Source organism: Canis lupus, chromosome 10, assembly GCF_003254725.2.
Source record: "Canis lupus dingo isolate Sandy chromosome 10, ASM325472v2, whole genome shotgun sequence".
NCBI lineage: Eukaryota > Metazoa > Chordata > Mammalia > Carnivora > Canidae > Canis > Canis lupus.
This window is the reverse complement of record NC_064252.1, coordinates 20,704,605-20,715,174: the sequence shown is the minus strand read 5'-3', so window position 1 is coordinate 20,715,174 and position 10,570 is coordinate 20,704,605. Positions and strand designations below refer to the sequence as shown.

General features: G+C 54.9%; 1 protein-coding gene across 9 annotated transcripts in view; it reads left to right on the top strand.

Annotated features, from left to right (window-relative positions):
- Window positions 1-208: 208 nt before the first annotated feature.
- Window positions 209-10,570, top strand: part of PPARA (peroxisome proliferator activated receptor alpha) — a 72,947-nt gene continuing 62,585 nt past the window's right edge. For 5 of the 9 annotated variants that reach the window (XR_004803210.2, XR_004803211.2, XM_035696252.2 and 2 more), the window contains exon 1: window positions 1,114-1,254. The gene's annotated coding sequence lies outside the window, so the exon portion shown is untranslated. Of the gene's footprint in view, window positions 282-766; window positions 919-1,105; window positions 1,255-10,570 lie in introns of those variants that run through there. The other 4 variants (XM_035696251.2, XM_049115240.1, XM_035696254.2 and 1 more) reach the window with 4 other exon arrangements.

Sequence of the window (10,570 nt, the reverse complement as noted above, 5' to 3'; positions counted from 1 at the left end):
CGCGGGGCGCGGGGCGGGGCGGGGCTTCCGGCGGCCACCCGTGCGAGCTGCCCGCGCGGCGCGGCCGGGGCGGGGGGGAGGGCGGGGGGCCGGGGGCGGCGCGTGCCGCGGGGGGCGCGGCTGGCACGGGCCGGGAGGCGGCGCCGGGCATGGGCAGGGGACGCGGCGGCCCCGCGGCGGGGGCGGGGGCGGGGGCGGCGGCGGCGGCAGCTCGCGCCCAGCCCGGCGCTGCCTCCCTCGCGCGCTCGCCCGGCGGACCGCAGGCGGCGGAGCGGCCCCAGGTGCCCGGGGCGGGGGGCGGGCGCGCGCGGGGGTCCGCGAGCCGGGCCTCGGGTTCTCGGGGCGCCGGGCGGCGGCGGCGGGGAGGGGCCGGGCCGGGCCGGGCCGGGCGGCGCATGCGCGGGGCCCGAGGCGCGGGGCGCGGGGTCGGGCGCGGGGGTCCCCGGGGGCCGCCCCCCCCCTCGGCCGCCCCGCGAGCGCCCGGGACCTCGGGGACGCCGGGCGCACAGGGAAGGCCCCCGCGCGGGGTCCTGGGGCGCGCCCTTCCCCCGGCGCGGTCGGCTTGGGGCGTCCCCGCCCGGGGTCCCCGCGGCCGGGTCGCCGAGGCCGGGACAGACGCACCCGGGGCCGCGGCCGCACGGGAGCAGCTCGGAGGCGCTGCCGCCCTGTGCGCCCGGGCGCGGCCCACCCCCCGCCGACCCCAGGGCCCCGGCCGCGCTCGCCCCCAGCCCTGCCCTGCGGCCCCCGCGCGCCGCCCGCGCCCAGGTCTCCCGGGGGCGCTCCGGAGGCGGGGGGCTCCCCAACCCCGCCCCCGACGGACCGGCGCGCCCGGCTGCAGGCCCTCGCCTTCCTCGCCTCCCCGAGTTAAAGTTGGGACGGCGCGCCCCGAATGTCCGCGTCCGCGTCTTTCTAAGAAAAGTCCGTGGCTGCGTAATGCGCCGGACCTTGCGGGCGCCCTGGGTCCCTGCGGGGCTGCGCGGCTGCGGGGCCGCGGGGGAGAGGGCGCGCGGGGCGGGGCGGGGGAGCGGGGGGAGCCGCCCGGGAGGGGGGCGCAGGGTTTCCCATTGCCGCTCAAGTAGGGTCACCGTGACTTTCCTCTTCCAAGGTGGTGGAGAGTTGGGGAGAATCCAGAGGACATATTGTAACCGTTTCCTCCTTTACCTCCGAACTGCCAAGGCTGCAGGGAAGGGACCGGCCCTGCCTCGGCCTGGGCTCCCGGTGAGGCGAGCTCAGAGGTCGGCCGGGCCGCCACAGGTAAGTACAAGGCTTGATCCGTTGTGATTCCAGACCCCAGTGCTTAAGCGCTTCCTTCTGGGGCCCTGCGAACTCGACGTGTGGGGATTGGTTATTACTTTGCGGTGCAAAGTTGCGTCTACTTCCAGAGCCTTGGAAGTCCGGTGAAGGTGGGTGCTGCTAAGTGGTAGGTTCTCGTCTCCGTTTCACCAAGAGTTTCATTCCTGTGTAGCCAGTCAGTTCCACCTCGTGGAAACCTGTTCTTTGACAGACACCAAAGTTACAGGTGGTGGCAGGGACCGAGCAGCACGGAAGCTTTTCATGCTGACTTGAATATCAAGCAGATAGCTTGCTGGGGTAGTAGGTCAGGTCCGGAACTGTCATCATGCAGGGCAGGGACAGGCCCGGAGAAGCAGCCGGATGGGAGACGTCACTGTCCTCCAGGGGCCAGACAGGCTGATGGGACACACTTCTGTTCAACTTTGAAGCAAAAGCGGATTAATGGGCCGTGGAGAAAATGGTTTTCTCTCTTTTCTCAGATCTTAGACATATCACGAGAGACATCCCATAATCACGAAATAGTTTTTACTAGCTCCTGTCTATCAGACTTGCAAACAGATTTTTAAACATTGTGCATGCGAAAAAGAGAGAGGAGAAGGAAAGGCATGTTTTTTCCATAGAAACCATTTTGTAATCTGCTTCTGCTTCATTGACTGTTGGGTAATGAAAAATCTTGCCATGTGAAATAAATGTGTTTGTGCTTCATCATCTTAAATGTCTATGTAATATCCCATTGTGTTTGGGTAGAGTCATTATTTAGCTAATCCCTTAGTGCGTTTGTGTGTTTATACATATAATTGTGAGTGATATATGTTCATTCATTCTGCAGCTATTTATCAAGTAGCTGCTGTGGGCTGAGGTGCTCAGTATGGAGCAGGACAACCATGGATCTGCTTGTGAAGCTGATTTTGTACCAGGATACAAAAAAAAAAAAAAAAAAAAGATTGTCCTCCTCATCCCAAAAGATGAAACTGGAGTATAGAGAGGGAAACTCTTTTTACCAAAACATCTTGCTATTTAGTGTTTGATAACTAGCACTTTTTTTCTTGTATGCTGTATCTCTGTTTCCTTAAGAAACCTTTAAAAAAACTAAATGTTTCTCAGCTTAGTGTAAACAGGTTTTAAGCACCCCCTATTCTCTTTTCTCTTTTGCCTCTCCCACAGTCTCTGCGTGTAAATAAAATATTCTTAAAGGAGAATAGCATGAGTGTCTCAACTTCCAAGTGGCTGGTGCTACTGTTGAACATTTGTACTAACTTTGTTGCAGTGCTGTGGGAGGGGATGTGGCCTGTATAATTTCTGCTGTTTTGTGAACATGAGGGCCTCTGTTTCTCTTTCTGGTTTTGGTGGGCTGGATATTGAGTCAGTCTTCCCTGTTTCATAGACATCCTAAAGAAAGGCATAGTTTCTGTGTGCAGCATAGACATTTGCAGTACCTGTTCCTTCCGCCTTGTTAGTGACATGGAACAAGCGAGTTCACCTCCAAGGCCAGGTCATGTGGTTAGGGAGAATGAGGTGGTGAACTTTTTTTTTTTTTTTAAGGTTTTATTTATTTATTCATGAGAGACAGAGAGAGAGAGGCAGAGGCACAGGCAGAGGGAGAAGCAGGCTCCCTGTGGGGAACTCGATGTGGGACTCGATCCCGGGACCCCAGGATCACGACCTGAGCGGAAGGCAGATGTGCAACCACTGAGCCACCCGGGTGCCCCAGCTGGTGAACTCTAATTGCCAGCTTGGTGTTAAGATCATTTCAAAGTAAGGACCAAACAGGAGAGGCCCTAGAAGTCCCAGGGGACCATATTTGAAAGACCTTGTTTCTTCCAAGGATTCCTAACGCTGATGTGCCATGAGCTTCTTATGGAGAGGAACACATGCATGTGATTTTTCCAACCGGTTCTGTGGATAATCATATGTGACCCAGTCTGATGGTTGTCGTTATCAGGAGGTGTGCTTGTTCTTTGCCTCGGAGTATTTAATTAGGTAGCATCTTGTAGTTGTGATATTATGGTGCCTGGAAGAGTTTCTGCACTCCAGAAAGTGAAGAATTTACTCCTCACTAGGTCAGCCTTGTTACAATTATTTTTGAGGTTCAGCTGCATTTGTTTTGATGTCAGCATGTCGTAAAAGAAAACGCATTCGAACATTTCAGTTTGCATCAGGGAAGCAGCGTGATACAGTGGAAGTGCACTGGGTTGTTAACGTTGAGATTTGGATTTTTGTTCCATAGCCGCTGCCTGCCGGGCCTGCGGTCTTCATACATTGCTCCAGACTGCTCTCTTCTCATCACGGAACGGAGTTCCTTTCCATTTCACCTTTCTGAGGGCTTGTCAAGCTCAAAAGTGGAGACTTGCATGAAGATTCTTTGTAAAATGTGAAAACCTGTGCAGAGCCCCAGAGGTGTCTTAAGAAGCCACACCCTGGCCTGTGCTTCTCAGTGAGCCACAGAGCTGATCCCTATAATATTTTTGTCCTGGCCATTTTATGAATCTTCAAAGCCTCTTTGAAAGAAACATCCTCCCCCCATACATCCAGATTTTTGTCCCCTGTTTTTGTTTTGTTTTTGTTTTTTTTAAAGATTTTATTTATTTATTCATGATAGTCACACAGAGAGAGACAGAGAGGCAGAGACACAGGCAGAGGGAGAAGCAGGCTCCATGCACTGGGAGCCCGATGTGGGATTCGATCCCGGGTCTCCAGGATCGCACCCCGGGCCAAAGGCAGGCGCCAAACCGCTGCACCACCCAGGGATCCCTGTCCCCTGTTTTTGAAAGCATAAACATCAAAACTGTCATGAGCGTTTCGTGCTTTCTCTGAACGCAGGTGTGCCCTCCGTTGTGGTGCTCATACACTGTGCGTTGGTCCTTACTCCGCTATTCCTGGATCACCGGAAGGACTGTTTCTCATCCTTGGAGGGTGAAGTCCTCCTGGACTTGGGCATGACTTTGCTGAGCAGCTCCTAGGTGCTGCCCTCCATCACAGCTTCTTGTCTGCCTTTCTCTGACGGAGTCTGACTCACTGAGAGCAGAGTGTGTCTCGTCCATGGCTGCCCCACTGGTCTCATATCCTGCGTCCATCCTTGCAGATGTTCATTGACCAAAGTGATGAGCGGAATTCAGTTCGACAAGTGTTGATTGGTGGGCCTCTGTTTTCTACCGTCCACAAATGTGGGTGGGGGCTGGCTTAAAAGTGCAGACAGCAGGCCTGCCCACCACGCCCCCTTGGCATGTTGCGGCTTCCCTTCCACCTGGGATGGTGAGACCACCCTCACTGTCACAATGACACAGGGGAGCTGCTGCACCCAGGCTGGACCTCTGTGGGCAGTGCCCACCGCACCCCTATCATAAAGGCGGTAGTTGTAGTTGAAATGATTCGGACTGAGATTATCACCAGGTTTGGGGCATATTATGTATCAGATGGACTTTTTATGAGCTGGCCTGAGAATCTAATTAAATAGAATGTTATTTTTTCTGCAAGATCACGGATTCAGATTCCAAACAACTGGCTCATTAGGAAAGGGGTATCTTTACACCAGTGTGAGTTTAGGAGCATTTATCTCTGATAGGGCAGGGGTCCAAGTGATACTCCAGTTGTGAGGATGAGATAGGCACAGGGGCAGTTAGAGAAAGTGCTCGCTACATGTCTCTATGTTGCAGGAAGCTGCACCCATCTGACTGCTTCTGTTTTTTGCTCTAGTTTAAGAGATTTGTGAATAAAGAGGAGTGACAGTTTCTAGTCTGGTGTACTTGCTTTACACTTTTAGCTTAGAGACCCCAAGTAAACTTTTAGGAAGGCATTGCTTTGAATAGTCAAAGTTAGGAAAGCAGATGCAGAATGACTGCCTCAAGGATTATGAAGCTTCTATGGGTGATTCGAAATTATAAGTGAACAGTATGTTGTAGTTCCTTTTTTTTTTTTTTTTTTCCATTTTTAAGAGTGAGTGAGGCCCCAAGTTTTCTTGCAGCCATTTGTAACTGAACGAGTCTGCGGTTATGTGATAACCACACCAAGGTGACAAGTTGCCAAGCTCCAGTAAAAGGGACCCAGTTATGTAGAGGTTGACATGTGGGTGTGTCCTTTCTGAATTATTCTAAAGAAGTTAGTTGTCAGCCCGACGTGACTACTTAAATGCAGATTTACAATTAAGCAACGTGGCTTGTAAAAGACAGGATCAATCTACCATCAGATCTTCATTGTCTGTAAGCCAGATGTCTTATATTACCTCTATGTTCAATGGGATTTTTTTCTTTAAGATTTTTCTTTAAGATCTCTTCTTTAAGAGAGAGAGAGAGGCAGAGGGAGAAGCAGGCTCCCTGCGGGGAGCCCGATATGGGACTCAATCCCAGAACCCCAGGATCACACGCTGGACCAAAGGCAGATGCTCAACCACTGAGCCACCCAGGTGCCCCCCAGGTGGGATTTTCTTTTGCCAGGAGAATTTTTAGAAGCATCTCCAGCAACTTTCATCATCGGTCAGGTTGATGTGTGTTAGGCTGCCGACAGGCTGAGCGTTCCCCCTTGCTAGGATTTTGAAGAAATTTGACAAATTCTTCAGTCTTCTTTTGGCTCACTTTATGGGACAGCTTGATAACCGGGCCAGAGTCTTATCCATTCACTATGCACCCACTTTCCATTTCTGGTTTTCTCTCCATGCAACTGGGGGTGGGATTAATGCAAATGATGTATAAAAGGAAAATTGTTCAGAGAAATTTGAAGTTCAGCTGAAACCGGATCATCTCTTGGTGCGTGGAGGTGATCTACGATGGAGGCAGATAGAGCAGCATCTGAACTGCCGTGCCGCCCTCGGATTCCGGGTCTGCGCTGGGAGGCCTCTGCTGGCATGTCATGACTGCCTGCCTTCTCCACTTGGAAGACGCCCCCTCCTCTGTCACTGTCACCGGGTCCAGGCAGGGGCCTTCCTCCTGGGCCTGCGGGGCTCCCCTGACGCTGCATAGCACTCAGCCCTGAGTGCACACAGGCTCAGAAACCACCTTCTTCCCTCCTTTCCTTAGAAACACGCACGTGCGGAGGGGGTTTTCTCTGCGGAGGGGGTTTTCTAGAAAAAGGAAGACGTTCCGTTGTTGTACTTGTACTTTGTATTTGTACAAAGCGAGGAGTCTTGGGAGCTGGGGAACAGGTTTGGCCTCGCCAGGGTGCTGCCAGCGTGGGCTTCGTGGGGGACCCACACCCCAAGAAGAAGGCTCCGAACAATGAGAGGCGTGAGGAGAAAGGCACCGAATGCTTAGAAGCATTTGAGGCCAACGTTCCCCGAAAGACCAGCATAAACAGGGTGAAAGGGGCTCTTGTGCCGGCGCTGGTGGGAATGCTGGAGCATCTGTCAGGGGCCGAGAAGGGAGGTTCTAGACTTGGGAGAGGGAGTGAGGGGAACTGGTAGTGAGAGGAGGAGAGGCCACCCCAGAGAGGAAGGCCACAGTTCCCGGCTGAGGCTACAGCTGGCCTCAGCTGGAAGGTTCCAGCAGGACGTTGTCTGTGAAGAGCCGTAGTGATCCTGTGGAAGCCCCAGGCTCCGCGTGGGGAGACTGTGGGGAGGGGGTGGGTAGCAGGGGGTCAGTATAGGAAGAGGGAAGGGCGGTTTTTATTGTTACCCCGGCGACCAAAAAGGATCGGCCTTCCTCTGCTCCGTTCCCTGCGCCTGGATGAATCTGACCAAGTTGGCCCTTAGCGCCCAGGTCAGAAGTCTAGGGGGAGGTGAATGTTTAACCGCATCAAGGACGGCGGGTAATCTCTGGTGCTCACGGGGCACAGGGCCATAAAGAAGCAAGAATCTGGAAGGAAGACGACTGCCAGGAAGATAGCCGCGTCTGTGGCTAGTCCCAGCCCCAGAGGACAGGAGTGTGGAGGCCCACCTTCCAGTGCGGCCATGGGTGGGCCTTCTGGGCGGCGCGAGTCCCCCTCTGGAAGCTATTTCTGGAAGATGCCTGGTGGTCTCTGAGAAGGAGGGCTGTGAAGGGCAAGGGCAGGAGCTCAGACTTAGGGCTCAGTACAGGAACTGCCCTTTCGAGGATGAAAAGTGACATCCTGGCTGGAAGTACCAGCCTGTCCCCTGCCTGCCACCACCACGCCGCTTCCACCGGCACCTGTGCTCACCTGGGGCCGCTACCCAGGGCCAGGGAAGCAGAGGCTCACTTGCTGACCACCCCCACCCCCCACCCCCAGAGCCCTTGGCACCCCTCTCTGGCCCAGCAGCCAGGCCAGGAGGCGAGCCTTGCCTCCTCCCTGGGAGGCCCGTGTGCTTGGCCCTCGTGGCCATGACCTCAGGCCCCCTGGCCTGCCCCTGTCCCTTCAGGACACCCCCCCCCCCCACCAGAGCGGCCCAGGACGGGCCTTGTGCTTGGGCCCTAGAGCAGGACCAGCCAGGCTCCCTGGGCCTTGATGGACCCACAGGCCCACATCTCGGCTTCCCGTCCACCCGTGAGGCGGATGTCAGTGCTTTCCTTAGACGCTCACTCCCGCCACGTGGTAAGAGCTCTGGATGCTTCTTGGCTCACTCCAACTGCGAGGTTTAACCCTGACTCACCCGGCCTGGCTTACCTGCGTCCGTGTGGACAGGAAGGCCCAGCCTGCACGCTCTGGGGCCGACGTTCCTCCTGCAGCACCAGCTCCTCTCCTGGTGCCTGGGACCCCCGTGACCCTGACCCGAGCCCCTACCCTGGAGATCTGAGCTTGAAGCCCCTGCCTTCTGGAAGCCTCCCTGAATGACCTGCCCGGCTTGGATCCCTCTCATGCAAGGGCTAAGCTGCCCGCTGATTGTCCTCCAGAGCACGCACACACACACGCGTTACATGTTGGTCGTTGTGGCGGCCCCGATGGAAGTCACTGCCCCGTGAGACGCGGACGCCTGGTGCCTGTAGCCACAGCTGCCTCACTCCCCATCCGCTCAGCACCGTCCCCAAGGTGCCGCTGATTTGGGCCGTGTGACCAGCCTGGTAAGCCGCGCTCCTGGCGGGCCACCCTCCAATGAGGGTCCCTCGGGGTTCAACCAAGTGCCACCTCCTTCATCACGCCCCCAGCACCCTCCCCCAGACCAGACACAGGGTTTGGTCCTGCAGACACGGCAACCCTACGGCAGCTGGAAGGCTCTCCGACCTGACACGTTCCACCCTCACCACAGCAACTGTTTGCTGGGTGCTTCGGTCTTGATTTCCAAGCTCAGGCGGTTTATTGGACAAATATTTACTGAGGGCCTACGTTGTGCCAGGCGGTGTTCTAGGCGCTGGGGAAGCAGGGGAAAGAACACGAATGGTTACCTGCCCTTATAGGAAGTGCTGCGTTCCGTGACGAGGAGGGCTCCCAGGCTGAGAGGGGAGGCAGGTCCCAAAGCAAATAATGCCAGAGTCTACACAGTGGACTGAATGGGTGACTCGATAAATATTTGTTTTTAAAATTCAGTATCTCCTTTCGTTGAAAGAAGGAAGTCAGGAAGGAGGCAAGAGGGAAAACAATTATCCGAGAGATTTCCGAAGCCGTCTTGGTTGTGCCGATGATTATCTTGAAGGCAGTAAGTGCTCAAGTGAAATCCTTTTGACCCACTTATTCCAGCAGAATTTAAATCTGAGGTGAATATTAACTCTAATTCTGCATCTAGTGACCTAAATGCATGAGGCACCGTACGCTTAGTTACGGGGTCTGACTTCCCTTTGCGGCTTGCACTTCCAGTATTAAAAATAGATAAGCCCTCTGAGCAGCAAGTCTGTCTTAATCAAATAAGGATGATAAGGGCTCCCCGAAACGCAAACCTGATGGGACAGGAGCTGGATCGTGTGCCGTTAGCTTGACACCATTGGGTTTGAGAGCAGTGAACAAGGCATATTATTCCGTAGACCAATGCAAGCCCCGTTCCTAGGGTTACAGATGATGGGTGATGTCCAGGCCCTCGAGGGAGGCAGGGAGGCTTCTGGCCTCGTGGCTGTGGGGAAAGAGGCACCTGTATCTGGCCCGGGGCTGTCATGAGCCCTGTTACAGCAGGTGGGAGCAGGGCTGGCCTGGGAAATAGTCCTGGCCGCCTTCTGTGGGCTTGGCGGTGTGTTGGGCTGGTTCCAGTGCCAGGCTTCCCTCTTTCTGCCTAAAAAGTATTTTTTCTAACCTAAAAATCAGGCAACTGAGATGGGCTTGAGGTCGGGTTTTTTTCTTAAGCCAGGTTTCCTAAGGGATACTGAACATGCAGTAAAACTCAGCCTGTCCACCTGTACAATTGGGTGAGTTTTGGAAGCTTCCACATTCCCTGTGTCCTTGCTGGCTGTCAGCTGGAGGTGGTTCTTAGCTTTGAGAGTCTGCCCATATCCCTCCGCTCGAGCCCTTTCATGGTTGAAATCAGCAACACGGGTTGAATTGTCCTCATACTCTGAATCTCTCTGACCTCCCCTTCGGCCTCATCCCAGCCGGAGAGAGTTCTCCTGGCTTATCAGGGCTCAGGAGACTCGATCGGCCCCCCAGGTGATCCAGGGTGAGCCCCCCTGAGACTCTGGGTGGAGCCCTTCCTTGCCTTTGCCTTACTTGTGGCCGTGGCTGTCCAGCTTGGCATTCTTTGGGTTATAGACACATCAGTCCAGTCTCTGCGTCTGTCATCACACGGTGGTCTCCGTGGGTGTGTCTGTGTCCAGATGCCCCCACTTTTTATAAAAACAGCATTTGTAGGGATCCCTGGATGGCACAGTGGTTTGGTGCCTGCCTTTGGCCTGGGGCGCAATCCTGGAGACCCGGGATCAAATCCCACATCGGGCTCCCGGTGCATGGAGCCTGCTTCTGCCTCTGCCTGTGTCTCTGCCTCTCTCTCTCTCTCTCTCTCTCTCTCTGTGACTATCATAAATTAATAAAAATTAAAAAAAAAACAGCATTTGTATTAGATTAAGGGTGCACCCCACTCCCGAATGACCTCATCGTAACTATATCTGTGAATACCCTGTTTCCCATAAGGTCACATTCTGAAATACTGGAGGTAGGATGTGGACGGATCTTTTGCCAGGGGGCACACAAACCAACCCATGAGGTGCTCTCCATCATACCTGCAGAGCACCTCCCCCCCGCTGTGCAAGGTCACATATCCGTAGGCTCCAGGCCTGGAGTGTGGACATCTTCAGGGGCCATTACTTGGCACCACACCATGGTCCTGTGATCGTGGCATCACTGTCTCTCCTGTTCATCCTCAGGTGTGAGTGACCTGCTTCTTGTCCAGGCTCTGTCAACTCAAGACAAATCTATAGTATCAGAGATGAAAAGCTAGGACCAGGGATGCCTGGGTGGCTCAGTGGTTGAGCATCTG